The following is a 10,910-nucleotide window of genomic DNA, read 5'->3' as shown; positions in this document are numbered from 1 at the left end:
TTGCAGAGAAACTGAATTATTATACTTATTCTGATGTGTTTACGTGTGCATCCATCGACGGAGTTCATACGGATGGTATGAACAATCATTTTTTTCAAATCTTTTAATTTTTTAATAGGTCTTAGCGTGCCATTGTTAAAACTCCGTCGTGCCACACTGTCGCATGCCGAAGATTAGCCATCTCTGTGTTACAGTAAGTCGGAAGTGACGCTCATTTCGGTGACTTAAGATGAAACCGGACGTCTCCATAAAAACAGCTGCTAAATCACCGGAAGTGCTTTTCATGCTCAACGGCGATCACTTTGTTAATCCAGATTAAAGTATAGCTTCTTCGGACGTGTGAATTTAGGTTAATGTTTCAAGACAACACTAATTACAGAGGAAACACAAACTATAAATTTTTTCCTGCCTGTGAAAGTGCTTTTTGAGCAGGTGTTCGAATTTTTTTTCTGTCTCTGTTTGTTGTTATTGGCTGCCCAAAAATATAAGCTGAATAATGAAAATACAAATCTCTTCTCTACATATAATAAAAGAAAGAGTCTGTTTGTGTGTGTGTGTCTTTCGTTTGCTAATAATTTCGTAAGCTAATAGACCCACGGCTACGAAATTTGGTACATAGGTGCATCTAGACAAGAGCCAGTGCACCTCGAAGCAATTTTTTCGAAATTCGAATTAGAACATTTTTTATTTTATGTTTTGTGACGAAATCGCGTCATTTTGGGACATAACGGGCTATAGGAAAACGAGATTTTACTCTACACACTCCATTTTCACATCGTCATGAAACGTAGGCACTTAGCTATTTTACGAACTTAAAATAATTTTCGTGTTTCAATAAATCGATTCAATACGAATTTATTTAACAAAGGGAGCTTAACGCCTTTTCAACGGGATTTTTTCTAAAAAAGTTTATGTTTAAAAATGTACAGTTTGTTTTTCTTTGATTTTTGGACTCGTTAAACTTTCATTCTTGCGACTGCCTTTACAAAAAGAATTTTGAAAAAATGATAATATTTTGTATTTTTAAGAAATTTTTTAAATGAAGCTTCCGAGTACGCTTTCTCACATCTCACATCTTTAAAAATGTGATTTTGGCAACAATTTTTCTTTCTTATTGTTGTTGATAGATTTTTGATGAAACGCATCATTTTGAATAGTTTCATTCTTTTAGAAATACGGGTTTGGCAACAATATTTCATCGTATTTCTTATGTCACTGTTTTTAAGAGATTGACATATTTCATTGTCATTTTTATATGTATATATAATACATTTTTATTGATTTTTTTGATAAAGTTGTTCTGCAGAGTAAAATTCTGCGCGGAATTTTATGTTTTTTGAGTTGCTTTCATGTTATTTTTTGCTTATTTCACTGTTTGTAAGATATTGAAAATTTTTGCATGATTTTTTTTCTGCAACGGAAAATTGGTTAATTTTTTTATTAGGATAATTAATATTTGTATCAAGGGATATAATTTATTTCATTGTAATTTTTTTCTCTTGAAAATATAAGATAAAATATCATTAATTATACTTTGCTTTTCAGAATTTTTTTGTTTTTTGTATTCTTTTATGTTATTTATTGCTCATTTCACTGTTTTTAAGATATCGAAAAGTTTTGAGTGATTTTTTTAGGAAACAAAGTTCTTAACCTCCTTTATAACATTTGAGTTCTTAAGATTTTGCAAAGGGAAGTTGGTTAATTTATTTATTAGGATAATTAATATTTGTATTAAGGGTTATTGCTTATTTCATTGTAATTTTGTTATACGTAATAACTTTTTTTATGAAGTTGTTCTGCAGAGTAAAATTCTACGCAGATTTTAAATTTAACGTTTGGTGTCCCCTTCAGCCATTTTTCCGGTACATTTAAAAGCCAGACGAAGACTGGCAGCGAAGCTGCTAGTAGTGTTATAAATGTGGTCCTTTAAATAAATTTATATATATATATATATGAGATCCTTTAAATAAATTTATATAGTGATTGCCTTTTGTTGTTTGTTACAGTCTAATTCAATGGTCAAAATATATTATTAACATAAATAACCTTGATAATATAGTACATTATTAATGCCAGAATGTATTAAAATAAATATTAAAGGATATTTGTCATTCTTAAAGGTTGCTTCTTCCTGCCTCTAAATATGAATCAAGTATGCGCCATTTTGCTCAATTTATTGGCTCTGACTGAAGTTGGAAGGTAAGTCACGCCTAACTACTGCAAAATAAATCCTCAGTTGTTGTAACTTTATAAATAAATTATTAATTATGTAGGCTGAATATGCAATTAATTGCTTTATTATTTTTATTAAATGCTAAAAATGAAAGAAACTAGTAATAATAAAATTGAAACTTGCAAAACTGATGAAAAGAATATAATGGTTGACAAAAGGCTAACGCAAAGACCTATTTTTCTTACAGAACTCAATGACTTGTAATAATTCACAGAAATATATCACAAACGGAGTTATTCTGCATCATATTTTTGCCCTTTTAATGTGATTACAAGCGTACACATAATATAGAATATCTTTTGACTTATTTATGAGCATCCAGAATTCAAAACATGTTCTAATATTACTAAAGTACTTGAAAAATATCTGATGGGGACACTACTCCTTATACGGCCTTTTAAATTTAGTGCATATTTTTTGCTGCATTTCATTTAAATTTATTTCATTAGAGATACGTTCAATTAATTCAGTTCTCACTTCCCGGCAAGGCAAAAATGCATAAAAACACAAAACATCATTTGAAAAGCCTGAAACATGTAATACAGTCAAAAGTAATTTTTTTTTTAATTTACAATTAAAATTAGAGTTTCTGGGGAAAAGCATGCAATTCGGTCGTCGGGCAGAAAGACCAAATTTTCTGTCCAGAAAATTGAAAGTTAACTTTTGTGCCACTGGGCAAGGCTGAAGTCAGTGCAAAAACTGACTTGATTCGCTATTCTACTAAGAGTCTGACATGTAAATAAATGGCAGTCTCGTTGCGCTTAGCATTTAAACTGTTGATAATTCTACAATTATTGCATGCAGATTAACTACAGGCATAAAAATTTTAACGGAATATAAGAACAACATAATTCAATCACTTTTACAGCAAAAAACGCACAATTTATTAATACATAAGATAAAAAAAAACTGAGCTAACACAGCCGAGTAACAGAGTGGCTATATATGTATATATACGTTTGGTGCAGTCGATTGCGACGAAAAATGGCGGTGCGCAGCTTCATATCATAGCAGTCTTGTATACAAAATTTCAACGTTTTACGCTACTCGTTTTTGAGTTATGCGAGATACATACATACTTACGGATGTCACGAAAAAATCGCTTCTGAATTCATTTTAAAATCCGTATTGGAAGAAAGATTCCTTTATTCTGTCCGTACATACAGATGTCACGCAAAAACATTGCTCAAATGGATTCGAGAGCGGTCAAAATAGATATTTCGATTGAAATATGTTGCCTGAAACTTTTCGCGATTACAATACTTCCTTTTTACTTCGTACAAGGAAGTAATAATAAAAGAAAGAGTCTGTGTATCTTTTTTCGTTCATGCTGCGCGTAAGCTAACAGACCCAGGGCTATAAAATTTGTTATATAGGTGCATCTAGATAACAGCCAGTGCCAAAAATTCAAATTAAAATTTTTAAAAATTTTATCTTTTCGGATTTATTGCATAATTTTGATTAGTTTCATTCTTTTCGAAATGTGGTTTTGGCAACATTTTTCCATTTAGTTGTATACTGGACCCGATTTTTTTTTTTTCCGATTATAATAGTTCTTTTACTTCGTGCAAGGAAGTAAAAAGGAGGTTAAAGTTTACTTACACAGCAGAAAGATTTTACTTACACTCAATTATCCAAATCAATTGGGACTGGACCCCCATTCGGATAATCAAAAATTCGGATAACTGGATTTTTTTCCGAAGAAAGGGTCTGTGTATATTTTAATTAATTACTTTCCCTCGCCTTCTTAGCATGCCTTCATGGTGTAGTGGTCAGCACGCTCGGCGCGTATTCGAGAGGTCCGTGGTTCGAGTCCTGGCGAGGGCATTGCTCGTTTTTCATCTCTCCTGTTTCGAAATAACCTTATGTCTCTACAACTGTATGTACTGTATGTTGAAATGGGAAAAAAAAAAAAAAAAAAAAAAATGTTTTTAAAGAAAAAGAAGTTTTAATTAATTAAAATTAAAAGGCAACACCTTTGCGTACATGTTATATAGCGTGCTGTACAATACTAACAAGTGCTGAAAATGATTGCTTGCTGGACATCTCGGTCAAAGTAAGCTGTTTGTCTATGTTTATCCGTTTTCGGGCAGCCAAGTCGCGCATGCGCTCGACAATGAGAAGTTGCATGTGGTCACACTCGGGCTGACGCTCCATCCACTTCAAAGCAGTTTCAAAACAGGCAAACGCTTCACTAGCCGATGGTCCTGTGTCTGCTTCAACTTCGACATTAAAGTTATCTTCTTTCATCATTTAGAATTTGAAAAACATAGGGGCTGACGAATCGCTCACCATCCATTCTGCTGTATCCTCAGCACTAACTTCTGAACATCCAGGAATTTTCAAAAGAATGTTTCTTAATTTCTCAAGTGACACGTCATCCTCATCTTCTCCCGTCTCTTGCCTTTCCTTTTCTTGAGCGCCTTTTCCTCCTTTTCCTTCTCTTCTTCAGTTGACTCTGAAAAATACTGAAATTCTGAAAGCGATTCGGATAATCAGCTGTTCGGATAAACGAAATAGTTCGGATAATTGGAGTTGTACTGTACTGAGAAGATATGTTTCCTACTCTTAGAATAGTGCAAAGTCAGCTTTGCGCCATTCTAGGAGTAGAAAATACATCTTCTCCATATAAGTATACGTTATTCTAGAAATTATATAAAGTAAGAGGTAAACCTAAAAGACTTAAGTTAGATATTATTAGTTTAGTGGATTATATAAGAAAAACTCACTCATCAAAATATATGTATTTTCTCATAAAAATAAATAATAGACAAATATTATGCGTAAAAACAAAACATCTGCATCAAAATAAAATGATAATAAAATAAAAAGCTGGAATGCATAGTTAAAAACACTTGCTATTTAATTTTAAAGGGTTACTAATAATGCCCGAAACATGTTCCATTCGTAATCAGTTATGTTCACAGTAAGAAACTCCCGCCTCACCATCTTTTACAGTACACTACTGAAAATCACAACCATGACTTCATTAAAATTCTTTTATTTTTGTCACAAAAGTTTCTTTTCATTTTTGGAGAACGCAGATTCCCTAATCCTTTTGTCTATTGGACGCCCCATTTGCCTTTGCTACAGTTATTCCTTTGTTCCTCCGATTCCGAGAATAAATCCTCCAATTTTCTCGATGAGTCATGAAGCGAAAAATTATCATCAGAGCCTTATCTAGAATCAGAAGATAACATCTTCGGAAGCCCTATTTCGCTTTTCATGTTTCTGCTATTTTTAAAATTGTCGTTGTAGTCTTGGAAAAGATGGACCTATTTCGACAGACCCTCTATGTTAACCTTGTGGGTGTGCGTTAGCTTTCTATGTTAACCTCTTAAACAACCAAAAGACATGCTTTGGGTGTTTTCTTAAAGAAATCCATTCTCTGTTTCAATGCTAAGAATGTTTTAAAAAATATCTTGCAACAGAGAGTTGCTAATTTAAGTTCTGTAGAGGCGACAAACCCATGCAGTAGAGTAATTTAAAGTTAGAATAGCTACAGAAAATATTAGGATTTAAGGCTATATACCGATCTAAGGCTAGATACGAAAACCGAGGCTTAGAAAGTTTTTAAAATTAAAAGTTTGTTAACGTTTGTAATGTTGCGCGCTTCCAACCTGCACGCAACAATAGTGGTGACTGCTAAGAACTAGAAAGTTGACCAAAGTCTTGAGAAGGGTTTAAATCCCTTTTTATTCAACTTTAGAAATTACAAATGCGTGCTCTTGACGCTCACAAACTACGCCGACCCGGCGATAAAATAAAAATAAGAAACTGAAAAGAGATAATAACAAGTGACTAACTACGACGCTCTTTAACCGTAACTAACCTCACCGCGTTCTAAAATACCGCTGATAACTCAGCAAACTTCTGAATATTACGTTGAACGATTAACAAACTGCCGAGGCAAGCACACAGGCCGAAACGCGTGGTTCTTCAATTTCTAATTAGCCACCTCCACGCTCGTGAAGCAAGAAAGCACACCTTCGAACTCGTTTCCCTTCTATTTAACTCAGATACTTCCGCTGATAATTTGAATCCTTGCGCGTTCTACTAAAATTTACATACTCTGGCATTGGCAATTCCAGGGGAAAGTAAGGCTTGACAGGAAAGATAGTTTAAACTTAAAATAAATGTTAGTTAAAATAAATATAAACCCTACACGTTTCAAGAAATACGCAGACGACACATAGTAACCAATCTGAAGCAGGCCATCTACGAGCGATCGAGCGCTAAAGTCGCTGAGCGCTGGTAGTTCGTCAGAGATTCGAACCTCAGCGAACGGGCTGGTTGCATGGACAGTTTTCCCCAACTCAAACATGTATGCGGGCTAGATTCCCTTAGAAAGTCCTCCAGGACTACATCCTTTCCCTTACGCAGACAGCCCTGGAGTGCTTTGCCGTAATCAAACAAACTAAACCGAAACCGGTAAAAATGATCGATTACAATCTTTACCAATCAATTGCTTCAGTGAAAGATGCATATCATAAAGAAATATGCATTAAAACACATTTCCAATTCATTTAATTGTAAAGGAAGACGATACATATATATGTAACAGTTTAGACATTGAAGATATTGAAGACATTGTTGAAGATAGATATATGAGCATACACAGAATGAGAAACTTGCAGTCATGTCCGAATTAATATTTCCTTTTCATTTAGTTGACATCTACGGCCACAACTAATTTTCTTTCCCAGGATACTCACACCTTTTCTTCGTATCGTTCCGGTTATAAGGTATTTTCTCCTTCCCTCTAGCATGCCTTTGTGGTGTAATGGTCAGCACACTCGACGCGCGTTCGAAAGGTCCAGGTTCGAGTCCCGGCGAGAACATTGCGGATTTCTTCCATTTCCTGACATTGAAAAATTATAATGACTCTACAGTGGCTCTCGAACTTAAAAAGTGGTGAACGATGATTCATCACATTATTCGGCAACTGGGTTTCCTAATTCCCAATCACCTTTTAAAAGGGGAAGTAAATAAGGTATTTTCTCCTTCCTTTCTGCATGCCTTCGAGAAGCAGCGGTAGTACACTCGGCGCGTATTCAAGCAGTCCAGGTTCGAGTTCTGGCGAGAGCACTGCACATTTTTTACGTCTCCTGCTTCTAAATAGCCTAACGACTCTACACGGTGTAACGCCAGAACACCCGTGTTGGGTGAAAGAATAACGGGTTGTCTATTAAAATATTTATTTATAAAACGCAATAAGAAATTCTTGAATAAATATTAAAATAATTGAATCATTTCAGCCATAATTCATACAAAGGCCGCTGACGCGGCGACGACGCTAAAATGCGTCTGCTTTCACTCGCTTACAGAATCAAAAGCTTTTTACACAAAGCTCTCTCCTCGTTTTGTTAAGGGGACTCATACACCTTAAAACCCATAACATGTTCGAATAGGTGACTGTTGCAAGAATTGGGTTAACTTATTTATTTTAAAAGCAATTACTACCAACTTTTTACAGCTGACTACATAAAATAGCTGCTTTATGAAATAGTAATCAGAAAGTTTATGTTGCCACAAATATTTTTATAATTTAATCCGCTTTGTGACAAAATGTTTCGTCATGTTTCTACCTTGCGCCGCGCAGTTTAAAACATTTTGTTGCATAATTTAATTCCATATTTAATATATAGCTTTTATAACATTTGGAAACTACTGTGAACCTAAAATTCTAACAATTTCATGTTAAATTTTTATTTTATTTTGAGTTGAGTTTATAAAATGTATTTTATTAACAAAATTTGTAATGTTTTCGTCCATAAAATTTTTCAATATGAAAATATTTATCAGATTGTTGGTTCAGTTAGAAAATAGTGCCCATATTCCATCCAATTTCAAGTATGTACCATTAGCCATTTTTAAAATATCATGCGCGCAAGGTGGAAACATAGCGAAATATTTTGTCACAAAGAGGATAAAATTACAAAAATATTTGTGGCAACACAAACTTTCTGGTTACTAGTTTCCAAAGCAGCTATATTATGTAGTCAGCTATAAAAAGTTGGAAGTAATTGCTTTTAAAATAAATATAATATCCCAATTCTTGCAACAGCCACATATTTGAAGATCATAAGGGGTTTAAGATGTATGAGTCCCCTTAAAAACCTGGAAAGAGAATAATTAGTCCCTTATGTCCGGACACTACACTAGGGGGTTTCCGCTGCACCTTTCTTCCAAAGGTCTGCTGTCCATTCTGTCGCTGAGAAAAAGATCTCTCATTAAGCACCTGGAAGTCCGAGGGGTGCATATGTCTGAAAGTGACAACGGTAAGAAGAGATCAGCATCTATTAGCAAGAGAAGCAGAAGGCGAACTCAATGTATTGGAGGTGATATCTTAATTCAGTGTCAATAAGTTATCATTTGATTAGCTAATTAATAGTATTCTAAAAGGTGCTGGTTGAGTTTCATTTCACAAAACCACTTATGTCTCCAGCGTTATGTAAAAAATCATATGATGGCTATTCATTTTGAAATGACGCAGTTTAGAGCAGTTTATTACAAGCAGTTACTATTTTTAGAACAGAAAGGGGAAATACCCAAATTAAAATGAAAAGTTAAGAGACTATAGAAAATTAAAGTTGGAATTTTACTTTAATTTTCTATAGTCTCTTAATTTTTTAATTATAAACTCTTAATTTGCTGTATATATTTTTTATTCTTACAAATGCTGAATGATCTAAAATTCACTTAGTTCGAAAACAAGTTCTTCTAATACTTGCGCAATAGCTGCAAAGTAAGATTAATAATAATGTATTTACTAAAGAAATTTTGATTATATTATCTCCTAATATAAATTTAGTAGAAGTATCAAGAAAGAAGCAACCCATATGTAGGAAGTTTAATTCCGAAAATTGTGTTTTAAAGTAACTTGAACGTAAATTATGAAAAAACCTTTTCACGGGGACTTGAATTTTTATTCGATTAGTAAAGAGCTTTGGAAAGCATTCCTTCTTCAGGATTCTACTTTCTGCAGAATTCTGATGATCTTTCTTCACTCTGGTTGTAAAAAACAAATTTTCTTCCACGCAATTTTCATACTAGCAGGACGGAAAAATGTCATATCTGTTGTGTTAGATATGTTTATTCAAGTTATTTAGTTACAAGCACATAAAACAAATATCGTGATCCTTTGACTTGAATAACTTCCTGGTCTAATTGGAGGAACATGATATCTAATATAAGAAACTTTAACGAAGAATTACAAAGGTTATTCACACACTTTTTAGACGATTTTCATTGTATTTACAGAAGTATTTTACAAACATTTTTAAAATATCAGGATCTTCTTAGTTCAAATGTTTTGAACTTTAAACTTAATAGATAAGAGCAGGATAATTAGAGCCAAAAATCTTTAATTCAAATTTCTCCACTGTATTAAATGTCGCAACAGCGACTAACAAGAGGGAAAGATTCCGCTTAAAATTAGTTCTGAAATTCCCCAATAGGGAAAAATTTCCTTTACGTAGTAGATTTTTCCCTGTCACAAATCAATTAACTAATTTTTATCACATGTAAAATATTATGCCCTAACATACGTAAAATTTTACTTCATAATTATTTAAGGGGGGTTCTCAATACGAAATCTTTGATTATGATCAATTTGAAGCAGAAATCTCGCTTGATATCCCAGTTAGAATTTCGAATTATAAATTGGGAATATTAGTTATTTTGAAGATAAAAGGTTTTGAAAATTTCCCTGCAGTCTCATCAAGTTCTACCTACTACACAATAAAAGCACACGATATAAATATTTTTTTAAATATTACAAAAAGTCTAGTGCAACGTAAATGATTCTGTAAGCTTAAAAACCCATAACATGTTCGAATAACGTTTTTCCTTTCAATTTTTCATCATGTTTGGCAGTATTTTTAATTATATTCCATTCGCAGTTTCCAAATTGGCGAACTATTGCTCTCACGTTGTTTAAATTCCGTTTTTAGCCAAAAGAGCCAATTTGATTTGAAGGGCTATTCACTTTGTTTTGGCATTTTGCGTCGTTTATTAAAACGGCGTTTCACTTTTCAAATTGTTGCCACCAAATATTAGATCCCTGCATTATATTTAAAGAAATTAAATAATGAGGACTCTGCGTGAATCTACGTATGTTTCTCGCACTGTGTAAAAACAACGGCACCTAGAACCATGCAATTTTGAATAACGTAGTCCTCCACTCGAACATGGTCACCTGGAAATCCAAATTTGGAATATGGAATTTGTTTTATTATCTATTTCATATTTTGTAAAACTTAACGAATTTTTGATTAACAAACTCAACGATTTCGAAGCGAGCAATGGCACTGCACGAAAAAAAATTTTTTTATCTCCAGCGCGCGTGAATAACTGTCAGAAATTCTATATATGTTTAGCCTAAATGTTCTCGCAACGTTTGTGTGTGTAAATGAAAAAAAAGTGCCCTGCCCTCTTTTTTTAGCCCAGAGGGGCTATAAATTTCGTTTTGGCATTTTACGTCGAAAACCTTAAACGTCTGAGTCACTTTTCAAATTGTCGCCACCAAATATTAGAGCCATTATATTTAAAGAAATTAAATAATGAAGAATCTGCGCGAATGTATGTATGTATGTATGTTTCTCGCATTGTGAAAAAACAACGGCACCCATCAGAGCCATCCAATTTTGAACAACGTAGTCCTCCACTATGAGCA

The sequence above is a fragment of the Stegodyphus dumicola genome, chromosome 8 (assembly GCF_044657685.1).
Source record: "Stegodyphus dumicola isolate Sdum_Otavi_A_Nest chromosome 8, ASM4465768v1".
Classification (NCBI taxonomy): domain Eukaryota; kingdom Metazoa; phylum Arthropoda; class Arachnida; order Araneae; family Eresidae; genus Stegodyphus; species Stegodyphus dumicola.
This window is presented reverse-complemented; position numbering follows the sequence as displayed.